Raw genomic sequence first — 19582 nt, 5'->3', positions numbered from 1 at the left:
TACGGCGGTAACTGCACCCCATCCTCACAGCTGCTTAAGACAGAAACCTGGATATCACTCACCCTCTCTCTCCTACTAACCCCTGCTCCAGCCCACCCACTTCTTTGCCTCTCCGCAGCCACCACCTTGGGCACAACAGCATTGTCTCTAGCCTGGATGACCGTAGTGACCTCCCAAGTTCCAACCTTGTCCCTCTGCCTTTTCTGCTCCACAGCCAAGAGAGCTGTCCCAATGCCAGCCAGATCACGCTGCCCCCTGATTAGCATCCTTCAACGGCTTCCTGTTTCATGTGGGACAAAAGCCAACCTCCTTGCTGTGGCCCTCAGCCCTCTGCCAGCCTCCTCTCATACCCATGACCCTCTCTGACCCCGTCCCTGCTCGCTGAGCTGCTGTCACTGCCTCAGTCCCGGGAGACGCGCCTGGCTCTGCTTGCTCCTGTCGAATTTCTGCTTGAACTGCAGGCCTGGGCACACACCTCCCCAGAGACTCCTCTGTGGGTAAGGGGATTTCATCCTTGTGTTTTCTGATTTGTCAAGGGAACAAGTATTATTCTGATATAATCAGAAGAAAGCAATAAAATTATATTCATTTCAAAGTAAAATCAGATGTATAGACCCCTGGTGCATGGAGAGTTCTAAGATGGGGCGGTCTGTGTAGGCTGGAAGGCTGGGAAGTTTCCAGGGAGGGGGGATTGGAGGAAGAGAGACATTAAACCTGGGAAAAAGAATGACATTCCAGGAAGGGAACCAGCACAAAGGCATGGAGGTGGGCAGGGGCAGCTGGAGGAGGTGACGTCTGGTGCTTTTGCCTGCCTGGCACATTTAATTCTGATTGCAGAATTCCCTCTCAGGATCCACGCTTCCCACATTCTCAGACCATGTATTTCCAGTGGGGCTGATTCTCAATATAGGTGTGTGAATTGATCTGGGCCAATGAGAGCCTTTCCTGGGACTTTTGCCTCATCTATTGAAAAGGGATGTTATCTTTCCACTGGAGTTACCAAGCTGGGAGGATGTATGCCGAATCTTCATTGCCATTGCAAAAGGAGAATAAAGCTCATACAGGAGAAACCAGCATCAAAGACAGAGAGAGTCACCTTCCGGATGACAATGTTTGAACACCTGGATCCAGCCACACCTGAAGCCATTTCCATATAGACTTTTTAGATCTGTGAACCAATAACTCCCCCTTCTTTTGAGAGTTGGGGTAGTTTTCCCTCTATTTCTGTCACTTGTTACCCAAAGATTCCTAACTTTTTAAACTAGTCTGGCTGGGACAGAGACTTGCTATGGAAAGCAGTGAGGGTGCCCAAGCAGAGGCAGCACAAACAATAAATATTGTGGCCGTTCTTTGATGGAGAGCCTTTATTCCCAGTGGACTGAGGCATCTAGTGTGGGAATTGGAGAGTTTGGATCTTTGGGCCAAGGCAGAAATCTGAAACAACGATGGGCCCTCTCCCGTGACTGCCCACAAGCCACAATCTCTCTCATCTCTCTAGAAATCCTTTGAAAGGAGACCCAGGGACAGAAATGGCCTGGGGCAGCTCTCCTTCTTGGCTTCCTGGGGCTCTGGAAGGAAACTTTCTAAGTCTTCCCAGACCACATTGGGAAGGCCAAGAATCCACAAGACAACTGGGCAGGGGATGAAATGGGCGAGGGTGGGGATCATCTGATGCATTTTCCACTGCTCTTTCCCTGTTTATATGTGGTCCCACCGCTCCCGAAGGCCTTTGATCCCTAGCAGGGGGATGCTGTGGGACTGGAGGAGGGAGGGACAGGCCCTCTGGTTCTAGCCCAGATCTGGTTCCTTCTAAGAGCTGCATGAAGGCATGACATGTGGGGTTCCTTGAGGGCCCTAGAGGGTCAGTACCTGTGTCGTGAGTGCCTCCCTGATGCCCGGCACAGGGTTATATAAAAGGAACTTGCTTCCTTTTGGAAAACAGATCCCAAGTCCTGGCTGGGAGAGAGCGAGCAGCAGCTCACAAGAACTGAGATGGGGGCTCACATGCGTCCCTGAGCGGTCTCCTCGGGGTGCCTCGCGCTCCTTCCCTCCCGCAGCCATCTCATCGGGCTCTCGCTCGCTCGGGTACAGCTTCCTCTGAACCTCTGGCCTGAGGGCAGCCGCAAAACACTTCCTAGATTTTGAGAGCTGCAGCTGTAGCTGTGCGTTAAAATCAAGAGATACAGAAAAATATTTGTTGAAATTCAATGCCCATTCATGATAAAGACTCAGAAAAAGAGTGTCAAAGAGAACTTCCTTAGTCTGATAAAGGGTATTTGCCAAACACACAGACACTCAGACACACACACAGAGCTAACAGCATCACCAATGGTGAAATACTGAATGCTTTCTCCTAAGGATAACAAGAAAAAGGTGTCCACCACTAACACTTCTATTCAACATTGTGCGGTAGGACGCAGTCATTTCAATAAGGCCAGAAATGAAAATAAAATGAAGAAGGATAGGAAAGGAAATATACAGACTGTCGTTATTTTGGATGATAATACTGGACATAGAAAAATCTAAAATAACCTACAAACTAGTAGAGTGAATAAGGAATTTTAGCAAGGTTGCGGGATACAATCAACACACAAAAATCAGTTGAACTTCCATATACTAACAACAATTAGAAAATGAAAAACTTTAAATGTCGTTTATAATAACACAAAAATCATCAAATACTTATGACTAAATCTAATGAAAGAGGCAGAAGACCTCTACACTGAAAATGACCAACATTGCAGAGAAACTATAAAACACCTAAATAAATTGAGGGCCATACCAGGTTCGCTGATTGGCCAACTTAACGTTATAAGATGTCACTTCTCTCCAAATAGATTTGTGTGTTCACTGTAGAACCAATCAACAGCCCAGCGAGTATTTTTGAGGAAAGTGCATGCTGGTTTTCAAATTTACACGGACATTTAAAGGACCTAGAATAGGGCAAGGCCAACGTCAAAAAAGAACAAAGCTGGAGGACTTACACCACCGGACGTCAAGGGTCTTTATAGCGGCCGGCCCCGTGGCCCAGTGGTTAAGTTCGTGCGCTCCGCTGGGTCGGCCCAGGGTTCCGATCCTGGGCGCGGACATGGCACCGCTCATCAGGCCACGTTGAGGCAGCATCCCACATCCCACAACTAGAAGGACCGGCAACTAAGATATACAACTGTGTACAGTGGGGGTTGGGGAGATAAAGCAGGAAAAAAAAAAAAAGATTGGCAACAGTTGTTAGCCCAGGTGCCAATCCTTAAAAAAAAAAAAAAAAAGAGTCTTTATAAACCCACAGTAGGTAGGACAATGTGGTATAGCCTCGTCATAGTCAAATGGACCAGAATGGGGAGCCCAGAAGAGACCAACAAATATTCAGTCAGCTGATTTACAGTAAAGATGCAGTATACTTCAGTGGGGGAAAGATGGGCCTTTTAGCAAATAGTATTAACACAACTGGATATCCATATGGGCAGAAGATGAACCCACCTCATACTATACACAAATATCAATTTGAGATGGATCACAGAGCTAAAGTAAAATGATAGATATTGTAGAAAAAAATGGAAGAAAATCTTCATGACCCTAGGGTAGGCAAAACTTTCCTAAACAAAACAGATTGAAAGAAGATATTTGCAGTATATCTATGAAAAAGAACCCACACCCAGAATATATAAAGACCTTTTATAAATTAATAAGAAAAAGATAAACATTCCAATTTTAAAAATGGGCAAAATCTCCTCCCCTTTCTCTTCACAGGCGCTGGTCCCTAACAGACATCTTGCAACGCAAACTCCATGGCAGCACCTGCTTCTGGAGAAATGCTTGTGACAGCGAGGGTGTGGACGTGGAGCCCCTGGAACTCTCAATCATTGCTGTTTGCATCATAATTTAAAACCACTTCAGAAAACTCTTTGCAGCATCTACTGAAGCCGGAGGGGCATACAACCTATGACGCAGCCATTTCTCTTCGGGGTAGATACCCAGCCCAAATCGGGGCTTGTGTCCACGAAAGCCTTGCTCACAGAAGCTTTATTCATGATATCAAAAGTGGGGATCCACCAAATGGCCATCAACAGGAGAGCAGATGGACACATGGTGGTAAATTCGTACAATGGGATAGCACACAACACGTTAAAAGAAAAAACTACTGCTAAACACAACAACGTGGCTTAGTCTCACAGGCAATATGCTGAGCTGAAGAAGCCAGACACACAAGAGTGTGTCTTGTAGGGTCCCGTCTATGTGAAGCCCGAAACCGATCTCTGATGATAGAAGCCAGAGAAACTGATGCTGAGGGAAACTGCTGGGAGCTGGAAGAGCCCAATATCTTGATCTGGGTGGTGGCTACATGCATGTCCACACGCAAAAATGGGTCAAGCTCTGCAACTAAGATCTGTGCACCCTAGTGAGTATTACACCTTGATAAAGAAAATAAAGTGAAAAACATAAGAAATCTCAAGCCTTCATAACGACCCACATTTATCAAGAACTTACTATGTTCCACACCCAGGGCTTTACGTGCAGTAGCTCATTCACTCCACACACATCACACACACACACAACACGGGCACACCAATGAATGCATATGCCAAACACACACACCAACACACCGCGACACACATACCAAACACACACACAGACACATAAAACCCCAAACAATACACACCTACTCACACACACCCACATGCGTGTGCACACACACCCACCAGCTGCAAGGTACAGCTGAGCGCTGAGCCTTCGGGAGGATGAGAACACGGGCAGAGCTCCAGAGTCCTGCTGTCTAAGCTCCCTGTGCTTCAGTCTTCCCATCTTTGAAGTGGGAGTGAGCACAGACATATGGTCACATGCCCCAGTTAGCACAGGGCCAGGTGCACCCAAAGCGCTCACAGCCAGCCCTGCTGAGGGAGGACACACCAGGAGAGAGTGGTGTGGGGGGCCGGGCAGGTGGATGGCCTGGTGCAGCGTGTCCTGGGAGGGGGCGGGGTGGGGGCACCTGTTGGTGTGAGTGTTCGCATCTCTCTCCCATGTCAGTTTTCTAATACCTTTCAAGCTTGTCACTGTATTCCTTCCTCCCAATAGCCGGGAGGGACCATCATGCTAATTCCACCTAAAGAGAAGTCACGCCTCCCCTTGTTGTGAGGGGATAACCGACTACACAGCAGTTCTTGTTCTTTATTTTTGAAAAGCAAGGAAAATTGTGATTTCTTTTCAAGGACTGGCAGGTTTGGAACTCACAGAATCACTAAGGCACAGCCAGGTGAGGAATCCGAGGCACAGAGATGGAGAGTGGCCACTTGCCAGGTCACACAGTGAGTGAGGGGTGGGACCAGAACCTGTTCAAAAGTCAGATTTTGGGGTCAGGCCAGTGGTGCAGCAGCTACATTCACACGTTCTGCTTCGGCAGCCCAGGGTTTGCCAGTTCGGATCCCAGGTGCGGACCTACACACTGCTTGTGAAGCCATGCTGTGGTAGGCGTCCCACATATAAAGCAGGGGAAGATGGGCACGGATGTTAGCTCAGGGCCAGTCTTCCTCAAAAAAACAAAAGTAAGATTTTAACTACACTAAAGACTGGCTTTTAATGCAACAGCATGAAATGAAGGTGGGGTGAGAGGAGAAGTAAAACCCAGCTCTGCTTCCTCCCCAGTTCTTCAAAGACCCGCCTCCCTGTCGACTAAAACCCCCACACAGCTCCTGTTAGAACAGACACCGAGTCCTGACCTCCTTTCTTGCTGGAGGGTCACCAAAGATGCAAACAAGAATCAGGCTCAAGACTTTCCCCACCCACACTCAGAACCACATCCCAGCCAGAGGGAACAGAGGAGAACTCAGACCTCATTAGTGTTGCTCCTGGGACCCAGGCAAAACACATTCCCAAAGGTCTACGGCTTCAGACGAAGCTGTCTGGGAACAAAAAGATGGAAAAGTCCCGGATCTCAGGGCTGAGCTGTCAGGCGAGCATCAGTCAATAGGAAGGATTGTGGCCTAGCCATCCTGAACACTGAGGCTTGGCCGATGTGTGGGTAGGGCAGTCCACAAAGGAAGCTGTCTTGGCAGTGGATGAGAGAACTTCTAGCAAAATCCAAACTTGGTGCCATCCCTGAAGTCTTAAATTGAGCTTCTTACGTGATGAGTTAGTGGTTAATCCACTCAGCTGAGACCTTGGGCCTTCAGGCTGCCTGGAGGGAAGGCAGAGAAAGGACCTTGGTTTTGGTTACTTAGCCCCAGTCCAATAACCGCTGGGAAACAGTGCAACAGACACATCCCACGCCTGCCCGCAAGTCTCTCCAGCAAGCAGCCTCGAGAGCTCCTCCCACATCTTCGCTTTATCCAGTCTTCGCCGTGTACCTCTTGCCCACGCGAGCTCCACTTGCCAATGCCTCTGGGCCCACTGTGTCGTGATCTTCCCAGTTACGACCCACGTGCTTTGGCCAGCACACAGGGTACTCTCCATCCTTTCTGACCTGCGTTTCCTGATTTCAGCACCCCTTCTGTCCTGTGTAACAGCACAGCTCAGGCAGGGGCGGACAGTAGCGCCCCCACCAGTTTCTCCCCAGCCCCACGAATAGGACCTGATAGGGGGCCCTGGGGCTGAAGCCATTGTCTCAAACACAACCAAAGGGTATGAGTACACCAGTCCCTCTGCATGGCCGGGGGATTAGTTCTGCCCCCCTCCCCCAAATCTGTGGAAGTTCAAGTCCCTTATCTAAAATGGTGCAGTATTTGCCATCCTCCCACATACTTTAAATCATCTTTAGGTTACTTATACAATGTACGTGCTATGTATGGAGTTGTTATACTGTATTATACAGGGAACAATGACAAGAAAAAGAAAGTCTGTGTGTGTTCCATACAGACGCAACCATTGTGGATCTTCCATCTGCAGTTGGTGGAGGTCTGGAACGGCGGACGTGAAGGGCATCTTGCAACGCCCTGGAATGCTTCCTGTAGGAAAAACGAACTAACAAATCAAGTCACCCGATTGACCCATGCCTGCTGGGGACAGGTGTGGAAGCTCGGAGGACGAGCCTGATGACAAGAGGTTCCTGCCCTCCAGATGCTCCCGTCCTTGGAGTGAGGCTGACACACAAAGAGGGAGTGACCCCACAGCTTTGGGGACATTTTTAGAGCTGCACAAGGGAAGCAGGCCTTCATTGGAAACAAGCACAGCTGAAGGTTGGGGCGGTCCTTACAGGGTTGTGGAAATCCTGCAGGAGGAAAGATGGCTTCCCTGGGGGAGGCCACATCCAGTTGTCTGTCTCTCTGTGGGTCTCGGTCTCCTTGCCCTTCTCTCAGGCTCTCTCTTTGTCTTCCTTTGTCTCTGTCTCATTCTCTCTTCCTCCCTCCTTCCCTCCTCTTTGGGTATCTGCTGCTGTTTCTTGCCACCAGCTCGCCTCCTCTGCTTCCTGCTCCCCTGCAACTCTGCAGGCCAGCGTCCAGTGCCCAGGTCTCTGGACTCCTGTCCTAGCGCCCTTCCAGCTACAGGACACCACCCCCAAAGGAACCCAGAGAAACAAAGAACGATAGCGGTACTCCTCCCAGAATCCTAAACTCAAGAGAATTAGAAAGACTTAGGAGAGAATCTAATCCAACACTTAAAAAAACCCATTAAGGTATAATTTACATATAGTAAAGTGCACACATCTTAAAGGTACAGCTTGATGGCTTTGACACACGTATACACACACGTAACCACCACCCAGATCAAGAAGAAGACACTTCCGGCTCCTCAGAAAGTTCCTTCATGTCCCTTTCCAGTCAATTCCTACCTCCCCAGAGGCAAACCCAATCTGAACCTTTCACCATAGTTTTGTTAAGCCATCCTAGAACTTCCTTTAAATGGAATCGCACAGTTTATAGTCCTTGGAATCTGGTTTATCACGTTCAGCATAATGCCTGTGAGATTCATCCGTATTGTTGTGCGTATCAGAGTTCGTTCCTTTTATGGCTCAGCGGCTGAGCAGTATTCTGTTATATGGGTTTGTTGTATGGATATATCCCAACAGGTTTATTCATTCACCTCTTGGTAGACATTTACGTTGTTTCTTGTTTTGGACTATTATGAATAAAGATGCTATGAACATTTATATAAAAGTCTTTATGAGAACTTCGGTTAAGCAACAAAGTGAATATGCTGGCGCAAATCACTGAAAACTCCAGTGATGGTGAAGGCTTCAGGCGTGGCTTGATCTGGAGGCTCCCAATCTCATCAGCCTCCCCTCCATTTCTCTACTATGATTTTAACTTTGCTTTCCTGTACGCGTGAGCTCATTCTCAGACTGGTTGACCTCTCCAACCCCACTAGTAGCTCAACCTTTGTCCTTTGCTTATCCAATTAGCAAACATTTATGTAGCCAGCTCTGTGCCAAGCACTGAGCTATAGGTGGGGAAACAATAAGTGAGCAAGATCTGTCTTTGCCCTCATGGAATTCACGATCTCCTGGGAGAGACAGAAAGATGAAAACATAAGCCCACAAATAGCTATATAGAAGCCAGGAGCTCCAAGTGAGATGAGGGATTCTGGAAGAGGACGGGGAGACATGTCAGTGACCGGCCTATTTGGGGACAATAGGATAAGGCCATAAAAGTTTTATTGCTTTCAGCTCTGTGTGTTTCTCTGGGAAGTCTCCCTGCTGCTGCCCAGATGGAATCTTCCAGACGTCCGATGTCCACACGGGCCTGTTTGCCTCTCACAGACTTGTTTATGAGGCAAGGCTTGGGGAAAGCATTCCTTGTTCAAATAGATGATTAACCCCCCGCAGGAGAATGCTGTGGCCTTGAGGCTGGAGAACTCTATGTTCCACATTAGTGTTAGTCTCTCCTTAAGGACCTTCCGGTCAGCCACCGGGGCTGGTGGGATGGGTTATTTATTGGCCAGATTAAGTGTGTCCTGTCTGCTGGCTATAAAACTGGTGCCAGAGTCCCAGGCAACACTTCCAGGGACAGACCAATTTGTCTCCCAAGGGAAGAGCTCTAAGGGTTGTGGCCTCACTCCCCTCCCATATCATTTCAGGATGGAGAAATTCCAGATGAGCATGGATAGTCTGCCCCAAAGGGGTTTCACTCAAGGGCATCCATTCATTTTACAACTATTTTGTTCGTGCCTGGTACACACCAGGCACTGGGCCAGGCTCCGGGGCATGGTAACAAGCGAGACAGACCCAGCAGAGCTCACAGTCAGGCAGGGAGACAGATACCCATCAAACCATTACCCGTATGTTCCGTATGTAGGTATAAACCGTGGTAACTGCCACAAAAAAGCACAAGGTTTTTAGGTGGATATATAAGGGTGATCTTAGATTAAGGATTCAGTGACATCTGAGTTACAGAGATCTGAAGCACAAGTCATGCAAAAAGGAGGGGAAGGCAACAGAACAGCATGTGCAAAGGCACTGAGGGAAGACACACCAGGGCGTATCTAAGGTGCTAAGAGAAAGCAACGTGGGTAGAGCAGTGTGAGCACAGGGGAGAGAGACTCAGCTCGGGGGAGGGCAAACCTCACAGCCCGTGTGTGGTCTGAGGAGTCCGGAGTTTCTTCTAAGAGCCATGAGAAGCTATGGAAGGTGGAAGGAGGAGGCTGACATCGTCAACCTCCCTCCTTCAGGCTGTCTCTCTCTCTGATTCTTCTTGCGCACTGGAGGATCTTTCTAAACTAGCTCTTATCCCACCGCTTCCAGCTTAGGACCCGTCAGTGGCCATTCATGGTGGATATGAAATCGAATCTCCTGAGCAGGGCCTTGAGGTCTTCAGGATTGGTGGGGATTTTTAAGAACAAAGAAGTGACTGTGAGTTCCTTGGAAGTCAGTTTGTTGCCTTTCTTTTCCTGTGAATAACGTCGTGCCATGAGCTGCTTTAGGGCAGAGGTCGTGAAACCACCTTGTCTCATATTCCTCGCAGAGGCCTGAGCACGGACACTGTCATCAACATCATCATCATGGCTTCCATGATAAGCTGTGATTACTGTGCTAAGCATTTTACAGGCTGTATTGGTTAGCTGTTGCTGTGAAACACAACAGCCTAAAATTAGTGACTTATAACCACAATCATTTTTTTAAATCTTTTTTACCTCCTTTGCCCATTTCTCCCACCCCCAGCCCCACCTCTGGCAATCACCAGTCTGTTCTCTGTATCTATGAGCTTGGTTTTTTGTTTTTAGAGTCCACATATAAGAGAGTACATATAAGATTTGTCTTTTCTGTCTGACATTTCACTTAGCACACTGCCCTCAAGGTCCATCCATAATGTCACAAATGGCAAGATTTCCTTCTTTTTTGTGGCTGAATAATATAAATATCACAATTTCCTTATCTATTCATTTATTGATGGACGCTTCAGTTGCTTCCATATCTTGGCTATTGTAAATAATGTTGCAGTGAACGTGGTGGGTGAAGATATCTTTTCGAGTTAGTATTTTCGGGTTCTTTGGATAAATACCCAGAAGTGGAATTGCTGGGTCATGTGGTAGTTCTATTTCTAATTGTTTGAGGAACCTCCATATTGTTTTCCATCTGCACCAATTTACATTCCCTCGTCTCCACATCCTAGCCAACACTTGTTATTTCTTGTCTTTTTGATAATAGCTATTCTCACAGGTGTGAGGTGATATTTCACTGTGGTTTTGATTTGCATTTCCCTGATGATTAGTGATGTTGAGCCCCTTTTCATGTACCTGTTGGCCATCTGTGTGTCTTCTTTGGAAGAATGTCTATTCAGATCTTCTGCCCATTTTTTAATCAGATTGTTTGTCTTTTTACTATTGAGTTGCATGAGTTCTTTGTATATTTTAGCTATTAACTCCTTATCCTTATTTTCTCCCATTCCGTCAGTTGCCTTTTCATTTTGTTGATGGTTCCCTTTGCTGTGCAGAAGTTTTTTAATTTGATGTAGTCCCACTTGTTATTTTTGGTTTTTGTTGCTTTTGGTGTCAGATCCAAAAAATCATCACCAAGACCAACGTCAAGGAGCCTACTGCCTATGTTTTCTTCTAGGTGTTTCACAGTTTCAGGGCTTACGTTCAAGTTGTTAATCCATTTTGAGTTAATTTGAGTCTATGGTGTGAGGTAGTGGGCCAGTTTCATTCTTTTGCCTGTGGCTGTCCAGTCTTCCCAGCACCATTTAGTGAAGAGACTGTCCTTTCCCCATCATGTACCCTTGGCCCCTTTGTTGTGAATTAATTAACCATATATGCAGGGCTTTGTTTCTGGGCTCTCTGTTCTGTTCCACTGATCTATGTGTCTGTTTTTAAGCCAATACCATATTCTTTTAATTACTATAGCTTTGTAATATAGTTTGAAATCAGGGAGTGTGATGCCTCCAGCTCTGTTCTTCTTTCTCAGGATTGCTTTGGCTTTTCAGGGTCTTCTGTGGTTTCATACAAATTTTAAGATTGTTTTTTCTATTTCTGTGAAGAACGCCATTGGAATTGTGATAGTGATTGCATTGCATCTGTAGATTGCTTTGGGTAGTATGGACATTTTAACAATATTAATTCTTCCAATCCATGAGAACAGAATATCGTTCCATTTACGTCTCTTCTCCAATTTCTTTCATTAATGTCTCGTAGTTTTCATTACGCAGGTCTTTCACTTCCTTGGTTAAATTTATTCTTAGGCATTTTATTGTTTTTTGATGCAATTGTAAATGGGACTGTTTTCTTCATTTCTTTTTCTGATATTTTATTGTTAGTGTATAGAAATGCAACACATTTTTGAGTATTGATTTTGTATCCTACAACTTTACTGAATTCATTTATTAGTTCTAACGGTTTTTTGATGGAGTCCTTTAGCTAGCTCACAATTCTGGGGGTTGGTGACACAGGCTGGGCTCAGTTAGCAGTACTCCGCGTATTGACCAGTCTCTCTAATGCATCTGTGGTAAACTGGAGGCCAGGAGGCTAGCTCTGCTTCTGGGGATTGACTGACTGTCACTGGATTGATGCGGACGACTGGTGCTATGTCTCCCATCATCCTTCAGGTTAGCTTGGGCTTCTTCATATGGTGATGTCAAGGTCCCAAAGTGAGAAGGTGCACTCACTCAAAATGAGAAGGTATGTTCGGTTGGCCAAATCAAGTTACAAGGCCATCCTGTACTCAGGGAAGAGGAGAAAGAGACTCCACCATGAGATAGGAGGCATGGATATCAGGGAGGGTGACAAACTGGGGTCATTTTTACAAACAACCCATCTCACAGGCATTATCTCATTTTATCCTGAAAAAGGCAAAATTGAAGACCTATTTTACAGATGAAAGAGGCCAAGGCACAAAGAAGATAGGTATCTTACTCAAGAAGCTAATATTTAATAGAGTTGAGATTCAAACCCCAGAGTTTATGACGCCACAATCAACATGTGGTCTTAACTGATAAAATGTACTGCCCACTCCCCACCTCCTCGTATAGAAAGACTTAGGAAGTATGTTTCCCACGAGGCCAGTTGTCATTGTCGTTGTCATCGTCATCATCATCATCATCTTTATGAAACGTCAGTGATATGCAGGCACTATTCTAAGTGGATTACATATATTAACTCATTTAATTCTCCCAACAGCCCTATGGGGTATACAGATTAATAATCCTCCCATGTAATCTAGGTCAGGATTAGAAATTTCATGACAGCAGGGAGATTGTACTCATTTTGACATTCCCCACAGGTAGCACAGAACCTGGCACACAGTGCGTACACTCTTACCAGATGTTTGCTTCAAGAGTCAATGAGTGAGTAGCAGCCCCAAGGGAACAATCATTAGTCCAATGTTACACGAAGTGGGACTAGACCCCGGATCCCTGACCTCCGTCCCACGGAAACTTTGTCATCAGGACCTCCCGCTGCTTCACTTCCCCAAAGTGGCTGAAAAAAGAACAAACAAAAGATTTGGGATGTGCTGTTTCTGTCTTCCAGAAGGTGCCCCAAACCACACATAGCTCCCCAAATGTACATCTGCGAATATTTGGCATCCATATTGCACGTGGAAACAGCACTGGGCCCAGAGTCCAAAGACTCAAGTGAGTCACCCACTTGATGTATGATCCTGGGCAAGCCACCAGGGTAAGACTTAACTTCCTTTGTCGGAAACACAGGGCTATGAATCCCTGCCTACACATCAGGGCCACAGCGGAGAGCAGGGGAGCTAGCAGACACAAACTACCACACAGCAGGAGATCGCACCCAACTCAGCCTACAGACCTCCCCCGGGTCACTCAACTCCACCAACCGTGTCCCAACCTCGGCCTCATTTGCTTGCTCAGGGGAGCCCTGGCCCCACCGCAAGCTCATCTCCTAACTGCTGTGGGCCAGCCTCCCCCAGAGTCCTGTCTGGATGTCGGCATGGCTTCCCCTCACCTCTGCTGCAGGAACCACACCGCCCCAGTGCCCTGGTCCAACCAGACCAGACACTCAAAGGCTCTTGTTTCTAGATTCAGGGGAAGCGCTGTGCCCTGGGGTGTCCATGCTGTGCCCTGGGGTGTCGAACCTGGATTCCCCAGTAGCTGTCCAAAAGGGCCGCGCAAAACATTCAGGGGAGTTAAAGCTCCATGGGGTAAATTTGGACCAATGAAAGACAGGAGATGGGAAACCATCATTGGATAAATTCCTCTCCTTCCCCTCCCAGACACTCTTCAAGGTGTCCCAGTTCCATATGGCTTCTCTGGAGACAGGGCGTGGCTGAGAGACCTTTCTGGTGCTGCTGTGACCAGCTTAGCAATGACCACCTTGTGTTTGCTTTCTCTCTTTCCCTGCTTCCCCTCCCATTTTCCCTCTATCTGTACACCTCACCCCCACCCTGCAATGAAATATTGGTACCTAAGCTTTCCTTCCAACTCTATTGTCTGGGCAACCCAGCCTAAGATAAAGAGAAGAAATTGAGAAAGTTGGCAAACTTTCAAAACTCAGAAACTCATAGGAGGACTGCCCGTATCTAGTGTTGGCGAGGACGTGGAGCAACTGGAACTCTCGTACACTCCTGGTGGGAATGCAAAATGGGACAGCCACTTGGGAAAACAGTTTGACAGGTTCTTAAAAAGTTAAATATACACCTACCATGTGACCCAATATTTCCACTCCTAAGTCTTTATCCAAGAGAAAAAATACATATATCCACACAAAGATTTGTATATGAATGTTTACAGTAGCTTTATTTATGATAGCCCCAAACTGGAAACAACTGAAATGTCCCTAAACTAGTGAATGTATAGACAAATGGTGGTATATTCATGTCATGGAGTTCTACTCAGCAATAAAAATGAAAGAACTATTGGTATACACAAAAGGCGTGAATTTCAAAATAATTATACTGAGTGAATGAAGCCAGACAAAGAAAGAGCACATACTGTTTGATTCCATTTACATGAATTCTAGAACATGCAAACAAATCTATAACAGCAGAAAGCAGGTCGGGGTTGCCTGGGGACAGGGCTGGAGGAGGGATGGATTGCAAAAGGGCACAAGGAACCTTTTGGGGGTGATGGAAATATCTGTCATTTTGATAGTTTCATGGGAACATACTTAAAAAGATATAAAGAAAAAAGTCACCAGGCCCGAAGTGAATTCAACCAAATCCTTAGAGAAACAATAACTCCAATGCTATTTAAAGCATTTCCGTGCATAGAGAAAAAAGGAAAGCCTCTAAATTCCTTTTATGAAACCAGCGTAACTTTGATACCAAAAACCAGGCAAAAATAGCACATTAATGAAGCGTATGCTGCTCTGTGTGTGCTTGTGGAGTTATTATTAACTCTGTAAATCAGCTACACTGCATCTGACCTAGTTTCAAGATTTTTCTTTGTCTTTGGTTTGCAGAAGTTTAATTACACTGTGTCTTTGTGTGTGAATATCCTGTTTGGGGAAATTAGCAACCAGGTAAGACGGGAGGAGGAGGCACCGGGACCTCTAAGACGGACGCCGATGGGAGGGCTTCTGACTGGCGGGATCCAGAGCTAGGAGGGGAAACTCAGGCCTCCAGTGTGGTTGACGCCTCCATGCCTCTCTTGGAACATCTCTCCTTGCCTGATCCACCCCCGCTCGCCGGGCCCACAGCTCCCACCTTAGGTTGTGCCTTCATCATCTCCTGCCTTTTCTTAAAAAATCTCTGGCAGTCTCTGAGCTGCTTCTCCCTGCAATTCATCCTCTGTGATGTGCAGAAATCCAATTATGTCATGTAGCTATAATCCTGTCACTCCTCTGCTCATTTCTTTTCACAGACTCTGCTCCCCTGTGGCCCACAGGACCAGGTGCAAACTTAGGTGCACAGCCGGACACCACAGCCTCATTCTCCACAACACTGTCACCCCACGTTCCGTAAAATGTTCTGGCCAAAAGACTTCACCATATTGTTCATGTCAACAAAATGAAAAGCCAACCTATGGAATGGGAGAAAATATTTGCAAGTCATGTATCTGATAAGGGGTTAATATCCAAGATATATAAAGAACTCATACAGCTCAACAGCAAAAAACAGCAATCAGATTAAAAAATGGGCAGAGGATCTGAAAAGACATTTTTCCAAAGAAGACATACAGATGGCCAACAGGTACATGAAAAGATGCTCAACATCACTAATCATCAGGGAAATGCAAATCAAAACCACAGTGAAATATCACCTCACCTCTGTCAGAATGGCTGTTATCAAAATGACAAGAAATAACAAGTGTCGGCGAGGGTGTGGAGAAAAGGGAATCCTTGCACACTGCTGGTAGGAATGCAAACTTGTGTGGCCACTATGGAAAACAGTATGGAGATTCCTCAAGAAATTAAAAATAGAACTACCATATGATCTAGCAATTCCACTTCTGGGTATTTATCTGAAAGAAATGAAATCACTCTCAAAGAGATATGTGCACTCTGATGTTCATTACAGCATTGTTTACAGCAGCCAAGATATGGAAACAACCTAAGTGTCCACTGATGGATGAATGCATAAAGAAAACGGAATATTGTTTAGCCACAAAAAAGTAGGAAATCTTGCCATTTGCAACAACATGGATGCACCTTGAGGGCAGTATGCTAAGTGAAATAAGTCAGACAGAGAAAGGCAAATACCATAAGATCTCTCTTACATATGGAATCTGAAAAGACCCAAACTCATAGAATCAGAGAACCCATTGGTGGTTGCCAGAGTTAGGGGGTGGGGGAAATGGGTGAAGGGGGTCAAAAAGTACAAACTTCCAGGGGCCAGCTTGGTGGCATAGTGGTTAAGTTCACGCGCTCTGCTTTGGCAGCCCGGAGTTCGCAGGTTCAGATCCCAGGCTCAGCCCTAGCACCACTTGTCAAGCCACGCCGTGGCGGCATCCCACATAAAATAGAGGAAGATTGGCACAGATGTTAGCTCAGTGACAATCTTCCTCACACACAAAAAAGTACAAACGTCCAGTTAGAAGGTTAAAAATTTCTGGGCATGTAATGTATAGCGTGGTGACTATAGTTAATAATACTGTACTGCATATTTGAAAGTTGTTAAGAAAGTAGATCTTAAAAGTTCTCCTCACAAGAAAAAATTGTAACTATGTGAGGTTATGGATGTTAACTAAACTTATTTTGTTAATCGTTTCACAATATATCCATATGTCAAATCATTATGTTGTACACCTTTAAACTAATACAATGTTATATGTCAATTATATCTCAGTAAAGCTTAGGGGGGATGTATTAAAAAGTAGAAAAAGTCAATGGAACAAAGATCTGGTTCTTTACACAAGATAAATAAAATTGCTAAACCTCTAGCAAGACTGATAGAGAAAAAAAAAGACACAAATTGCCAACATCAGGACTAAAACAGAGGATATGCCTCCATACCCTGCACACATCCAAAGAATAATACTGGAATTGTATGAGCAACGTACAAACATAAATTAGACAACGGACCAATTTCTTGAAAAACACAAACTACCACAACTCCCTCAATATGAAACAGATAATTTCAATAACACTATAACTATTAAGGAAATCAAATTTATAATTTAAGAAACTCTCAAAAAAGAAATCTCCAGGCTAGACAGTTTCACTGGAGAATCTACCAAACATTCAAAGAAGAATCAACACCGATTCTATACAATCTCTTCCAGAAAATAGGAGAGGAAAGTATCAGTCAAGATTTAATCAGTGAAACAGAATCAGGGACACCATATACATATGTAACATCATGTAGATATCATTCTATATATAAAAGGACTTATTGCAAGGAATTGGCCTGCGCTGTCGCAGTAGGCAGTCAGTAAGGGCAGGCAGAACTGTTGGCCACATCATGAAGCTGCAGTCCATAGGCAGAATTACAGAGAATTTCAGGGAAACCTCAGTTCTGCTTGCAAGACCTTTCAGTTGATTGAATTAGGCCCAGCCAGACAATCTAGGATAATCCCCTTTACTTACAGTCAACTCGTTATGAATATGAATCCACCTACAAAACATCTTCACAGCTGCACCAGATTAGTGATTTGCTGAATAACCGGGGAACTAGAGCCCAGCCAAGCGGAGGGAGAAAACTGAGCCCCACAGTCCACCCCTTGTTAACTTGGCACCCATACACACCTCCTGAAACCATACACAAGCTCCGAAAAAGGAATCGCTAGATCTTCCACCTAATATAATGTAACTATTCTGCCTACAGCTGAAAACACGCTAACCTTTGCCCCAGGAGAGAATGCAAAGCCTCGGGTGATGATACTCCCCTTGCTACGCTGAGACTTAAACACTGTGATGTAAGATTAACTGTTATTAATACGTCTCATGTTAGATGACAGGGGGATAAGGGAGGAAAGACAACAAAAATATTTGCCTAACAGATATACACAAATATTCATAACAAAATAAGGAACGAATACTCATAACTATTCAATCCTCATTTCTGCAACTGGTTATGTGGTTGTCTGATATATATAACTACCTACTTCTACTACCCATGCCATATTCCCTTTGGCCTCAGCTGGTCATGGTTCTTTATCTGGTGGGGTGATCCAAACCGTCATAGCTGAAGGGTCTGGGCCATTAGCAGTTCGGCCTGAATTGGGGTGTCATAGTTTTCCGTTGATGTGAATCACAGGACATGGTGGCATTAAGAGACATCCTAATGGATTTCTTATATTCCAGACATGCTTTTCCTTATCTTATCCAAAAGCCATACTTTGCATATCTTTATTGCCACATCATACCAAGATCTACCAGCGTCCTCTTTACCACTGCGAGTAGAGTCGCCAGTGGCTTTAAATCTAATCCATGAGAGGAACCGTTCCAGTAAACCCAGAACTGATTCAGAAAACTCTTCCTTAAGGCTCTGCTCCTCCAGGACCACTTCTGGTGTCAAAGTCTGCTATCAGTCAGGGTTCAACCAGAGAAGCAGAACCTGTGGGATATATATGTGGATTTATTGCAAGGAATTGACTTACCCATTTGCGGGGGAGGGGGCCGTCTCGGCGGGTCTGAAACCCATGGGGCAGGCTGTCCGGACTCTTGGGCACCAACTGAAGCTGCAGTCCACGTGCAGAGTTTCTTCACCTTCAAGGAAACCTCAGTTCTGCTCTTTAGGCCTTTCAACAGACTGTCATAGATTATTTAGGATAATCTCCTTTACTTAAAGCCACCTGATTATGAATGATAATCACATCTATAAAATACCTTCACGGCAGCACCTAGTGTTTGACTGAATAATTGGGGACTGCAGCCCGGCCAAGTTGACCCGTAAAACACTCCCTAGTTCACTTTTTAAAGCTAGTAAGACCTTGATACCAAACAGGCAAAGACATCAGAGAAATGTCCTGGGAAGAGTGGGAGTCCCATGGGGCTGGCCTCCACCCTCCCAGCAGCCTTGAGAGCACGGTCGCATTTTTCAAGGAACATGTGGCTGCCCAGTTTCCATTTCATGGGGGACAATTCAGCGCATTACGTCAGTTTCAGACTACTTGTGCCTAGTTTGGGAATTCAGTGCTGTGAATAAAAGGGTTCCCTGCGTGTGTGTGTGTGAGTGTGTGTGTTTATTTGTTTGTTTATTCCTTTATTCACTCATTCATCCATTTACTTGGTTTACATTTATCGTGCTAAGCTTATCATGCACTGGATGAAGGAATTTAACATCATGAGATTGTTTCATCTTCCCAATAATTTGACACAGTGGGTACCTGTGACCCATTTACGAGTGATGAAGCTGAGGCTCGGCGAGGTTATACGAACGGGCCTGTGGACGCTCAGCTGGTGGGTTTTGACTTGACCCCAAAGGCTGTCCTTTTCACGTCCACACTAGAGCTTGGTTCTGGGGCTGCAGACTGTTACCTGAACTTGGGCACCTGGGAGTTCTGTCAGGTACAAGTTCTGTGAATCTCTGGGAAAGGTGCCCAGAGCTTTACGTTGGCTGAGAACCACTGTCGATAACCTGGCTGTCCCAAGGTTCTTGGTCTTGCCCACCTCTGGGCCTCGACTCACGACGTTCCCTCCTAGTTTCCAAGGGTGGGGTAGTGATAAGAGCACAGGCTCTGGAATCAGTCGGGACCCAGTTGTGTGGCCTGAGTCTGGTGGCTTCACCTCACTAAACCAACTACTTATCTGTAAAATGGGGATAATAGTCTGTACCTCATTGGGTGTGGTGGAGATTAAACGACACCGCGCAGGATGCAGC

At 45.8% G+C, this 19582-nt stretch overlaps 1 long non-coding RNA gene across 1 annotated transcript in view; it reads right to left on the bottom strand.

Annotated features, from left to right (window-relative positions):
- LOC138918019 (uncharacterized) overlaps positions 1-19582 on the bottom strand; it is a 36693-nt gene that overhangs the window by 16433 nt on the left and 678 nt on the right. The window contains exon 2 of the long non-coding RNA XR_011426798.1: positions 18360-18511. This is a non-coding gene — a long non-coding RNA (uncharacterized lncRNA). The remainder of the gene's footprint in view (positions 1-18359; positions 18512-19582) is intronic.

This window comes from Equus caballus, chromosome 16 (genome assembly GCF_041296265.1).
Source record: "Equus caballus isolate H_3958 breed thoroughbred chromosome 16, TB-T2T, whole genome shotgun sequence".
Classification (NCBI taxonomy): Eukaryota; Metazoa; Chordata; class Mammalia; order Perissodactyla; family Equidae; genus Equus; species Equus caballus.
This window is presented reverse-complemented; position numbering and strand designations above follow the sequence as displayed.